This window comes from Triturus cristatus, chromosome 2_2 (genome assembly GCF_964204655.1).
Source record: "Triturus cristatus chromosome 2_2, aTriCri1.1, whole genome shotgun sequence".
In the NCBI taxonomy this organism is placed as follows: domain Eukaryota; kingdom Metazoa; phylum Chordata; class Amphibia; order Caudata; family Salamandridae; genus Triturus; species Triturus cristatus.
In genome coordinates, this window is record NC_140582.1 from 694,832,204 (window position 1) to 694,837,456 (window position 5,253).

Sequence of the window (5,253 nt, forward strand, 5' to 3'; positions counted from 1 at the left end):
AATGGAAAACAGGTACCTGATCTCTCCCTGTGCACAGGGTGGGTAAGGCACCCTCCACACTAACACAGGAGGCTCTGTTGCGACACGCAGTTCACTCAACACCATTGAGGTGAGCGTGTTGGCCTGAAGTATGTGCTTATCTCCCTGGAAATGTGTCTTGAATCAAAAGTTGGGATCACCCTTTTTGCACTAAATCATTCATCAGTATAGCTGCAAGGGAGCGGGAGCCTCGACATTACCCCCCTGCATCAAAGGTCGCTCTATAGTGATAAGGAGCGCTCAGCATGTGCAACCTTCCTACGGCGACAAAGCAATTCACACGTACTTTCGGTTGGTCCTCAGCAGTGCTTCACCACAAACTAGCAGTAAAATGATGGGCCAAGAATGGAACACTTCAGCACAGTTCCTACTGTAGTCCGCACTACTGCTTGACTCACAGACAGCAAGAGTCCCATGGCAGCGGTGCACAGGTGCAATTTTTGATGAAAAATCCCAAAAAAGAGACTAGGGAATGAGCCTTCTCTGACTCCCCTTCAAATATCTTAAACTCACAAAAAGAGAGAAGGACTAATAAAAAACAGGGCCAGGGATGTTAACTCAATTTGAATTACAACGTTTCTGCCCCCTCCACTACGTGGGAATAGTTAATTAGTGAGAACCAGAGGGAGAAGGAAAATCAAAAGATTTTATAATACTGCCCTCACCCACTATGCAGTGGCATGCTTCATCAGAGCCGCTGCAAATGTCCAGGTGCAGACCAACCCACTGGACGGAACACTGTTTTTTTGGGGTTAGGGAGAAAGGAAAAGAGGAGAAAGTTAGTGACAGGGAAGAGTATTCCCTTGAGAAGGAATTGTTTGTGCAGAAAAGTAATAGAATAAAACTGACTACGGAGATACCTTTGTAGTACCTTTATTCTTGGTTCTCCTTGACAGGGTTAAAAATAATGCGATCTGGGGATGTACAGGTGGGGTAACTGCCCCTAAATCCCCACTGCAAGTACCAACATGTTTTGGCCTTCCACTCTAGCCCCCATGTGTCAAAAAGGATTTCTTCAGGGTGTAGATCCCTTGGATTGTATGGTCTTGACCCAAAATTTGGTCTTTACGAAAAAGAAGAAAATTCGTTTGTATTTAAAAAAAAAAATATATATATATATATTCACTGAAAAAACCATAGGTTTCACACATGTTTTAGTTAGCTGGACATTTTACTGATAAAAAACCATTGAAATTCCCCCGTTATAGTTAGTGCAGGCAACTATAACTCACGCGACCGCAATCCTCTGCTGATGCTAATACTGTATTTAGACACTTATTTGCCCATGTCTTCTTCCATTAAATTTTAGCTATACATATATTACAAATATTTTTTTTTCATAAAGACACATATGTCATCAGCAGAGGATTGCGGTCGTGTGAGTTATAGTTGCCTGCACTAACTATAACGGGGGAATTTCAATGGTTTTTTATCAGTAAAATGTCCAGCTAACTATAACATGTGTGAAACCTGTGGTTTTTTCAGTGAATTTGCAAGGTTTTTTAAATGCTAATTCCTAACTATAACGTGTGTGAAACCTATGGTTTTTTCAGTGAATTTGTGCGTTTTTTTAAATGCTAAGTTACTTTACGCCATACGTGGCGTGCGCGCCTACTTAACGCAGTTCGTTCCGTGCGCGCACGGTGCGCTTCGCGCACTGCGCGCCCACTTTACGCAGTTAGTGCCGTGCACGCACGGTGGGCACGCGGTGCGCTATGCGCACCGCGTGCCCACGTTACGCTAGATGGGCCATGTACGCACGATGCGCTTCGCGCACCGTGCGCACATGGAGGACATATTATGCGCTTCGTTGTGAAAGGTAATCTTTTAACTTTTCTTCTACATCTATATGCCATGCTCAAATGGTGACCTTCGGGCACAATTTGCACACGGGGTGGGGAGAGTATGGATAATTTTTTTTTTAAATACATTTTTTACCGTAAGCGTAATCGGCGAATTTTTCAAAAAAAAAATTGCCTTTTTGGCCTTGGGGTGTCTTTGGGGACACCTTCACCAAGACTAGGTGGTTAGGAGCTGTCTAAACAGCCCCTTTACATGTTTTTTGACTTTCTTTTTCCACCCCCCCTCAGAGTGCGAGAGAGAAAATGGCGGCCGCCGCTTCCTGGTTTCGACCGATTCGAATGTTTACTAAGATCTAACAGCCAATGAGAATCGCGCTCGCGCACGGCACCGTACACGTACGGTAAGCTTACCGTAAGCGCACGGTAAGCGCACCGTAAGCTGCCACAGATATATATATTGATTTAAATGCTATTTTCTCAGGAACTACTGAACAGATTTACACCAGACCTACAAAAGGCACTTCCTTGACCTGAGGACTACCTCTCTGCCAAATTTCAAGTAAGTCTGTTCAGCCGTTCGGGCTGTAGCTGTGTCTAAAGGTCCTATGGAAAAATGCATGGGAAAAACGTGTTTTGGGACCCCCCTTTTTTCTCAGCCCCCGCTTGACGAATCCCCCCGAGACTTTCAGGGTAGGAGCGGAGCATAGCGCCCCACCTATTTTGAAAATTTCGCGAGGATTCGTCGACCGGCGCCAAAGTTATTCCAAATAGAACGTTGCGGTTTTCCTATGGAAACAGGGTCCTAACTATAACTACCTACTGGCGACCGCCAGTAGGTAATATTATATATATATATTATATATATATATGCTTTCCCACAGCGGTTCAGAGGTCCGGTTTGTCAGGCGCTTCAAAAAGGTGCGTCACCCTCGCGGTTTGAACCAAAACCGCTAAACATGCCACAATTTCCTTTTGCAAGAAAAATAGGGTCGCACTCCAGTTCGTGTCGATTAATTTATTCTTGAATCATTTGTAAGTCAGCAAAAAAGCCACACAGGTCCCAACCAACGCGTTTCGGTATTCGCAAAATACCTTGTTCACGGTCGTTTGTTTTACTCATACTGACTCGTATTTAAACATGTAATACAAAAAAAACATTCAGAAAGGAAATGGTGATACCTCATTTCCTGTTCAGGATAAGGATTGCTCCTCTGTCTGAAACCAAAAGAAAAAGAACAACATCTGGACATGGAACCCATCAGACTAATAATGGATTTCTCGTTGGAATCGAAGGAAGTGGTGGGTATCATAAAAAAGAACTGGAAAATTTTGCAGCTAGATGGCACAATTGGTGAAAAGATGGGACCTCGACCAACGATAACATATCGCAGAGCTACATACCTTAATGATCGGCTTGTACATAGCCATTTTAAAGCAAAACAATCTAAAGATTCATGGCTCAAAACCAAAGGATTCATCAAATGCCACAACTGCAAAGTGTGCCAAATTGCACAACCAACCACAGAAACAACAATGGCTAATGAGAAGATCTGGCAAATAAGGGAATTGATATCATGTAAAAGTCAATACACCATATATCTCATCGAATGCCCATGCAAGCTAAAATACGTGGGAAGCACCATATGCGAATTAAAAAAAAGAATTCTGGAACATGTCCGTGCGACAAAAAACAGAGATAAGAACAATGCAGTGGCTAAGCATATGGAACTTCACCACAACAGCAATTGGAAATCATTAAAATTCTATGGAATAGAGACCATACCGATATCCTCACGTGGTGGCAACAGGGAGAAAATGCTACGCCAAAGGGAATCACGTCACATCTTAAATTTCAGAAGCATGACACCACATGGTTTAAATCAGTCGGAGGAACTAGATATATACACATTTAATTAAAAGAAGTAAAACCGAGTTGAATGGACCGAACACATGTTCCACAAAAGATACGGACAAGTTGCACGATCAATTAAATATCAGTCTTTTGGATCAATATTTTTATTTGATGAGTGAATCATCTCCACTGGAGGAGCAAATCAAACAATGGGAAAAAAAACGAAAAAACGAAAAAATTCCCACTGAAGGGATAGTCATATGACCCTCAACTTAATATATTGGAACCTTGGACTACAATTTATAGCCAATGTGGTGGTTTTCGGACATTGTAAACAATATAATCAAATTGTCATTTGATCGTGCAACTCCATGAACAATCAACAACTAAATAAATGGACAAAATAAATGTGTAAATAATTTCTTAATATGAATTATGGCTCTTAGTCTGGCCGACCCTGAACATTTCGAATTTGCTGATTGATCACCTAATTTAAATTATTGTTTGTAAAGTTTATGTTCTGTCCCTAAGCTTACTCGAATATTATGAATGTTAAACAGGAGGAACTACAACTCCCAGAAGTCTGAGGAGCAATCCTTATCCTGAACAGGAAATGAGGTATCACCATTTCCTTTCTGAATGTTTTTTTTGTATTACATGTTTAAATACGAGTCAGTATGAGTAAAACAAATGACCGTGAACAAGGTATTTTGTGAATACCGAAACGCGTTGGTTGGGACCTGTGTGGCTTTTTTGCTGACTTACACATGATTCAAGAATAAATTAATCGACACGAACTGGAGTGCGACCCTATTTTTCTTGCAAAAGGAAATTGTGGCATGTTTAGCGGTTTTGGTTCAAACCGCGAGGGTGACGCACCTTTTTGAAGCGCCTGACAAACCGGACCTCTGAACCGCTGTGGGAAAGCATTGAAACCGGAATGGTGCTCGCCGATTTGAAAGCAAGTTTATGGAAGAACACGCGCTGCTTTTGAGTGGAGGCACACTGCCCGGACCTGATTCCGAGGTAAGAAGGTGTCATTGTGAAGCTTGAAGTATTAGCGCATGGGAGTATTCCAAATTACAGTATTATACTGGAATTAATCGGCTATAAAGTGGGAACTGTTAAACAAGGTGGTTTTGAAGGAATTGCAACTTTGTTTCAATTGGAAACGGGCATTTAGAAACAAACACCACTAAATCCTTGTGTGATACAGAATCTCAACAGTTTCTTTTGAATTCACGTAACGATTATCAGTAGTCAGGCAAATAAAAAGCACACGGATCTCAAAAATGGAAAAAAGAGAAGCAAAGAGACAGGAACAATTAACAACCATGTTTGAAAAAGGAAACCTACAAAAAGAATCAGACAAACCTAATGCTTCGGGAAAAACCGACATTAAGAGCAAATTACGACTGTGGGAAAAGCTCAGCAAAAAAGAAATTAATAAATCTTGGGAAATGATAACTCTACGGAAATATTTGGAAGTGCAAAGAGTCCAGAGGGAACTAAGAATTCTATTAATGCCCAGCCATCAAGATGCGACTAATGACTTATTAC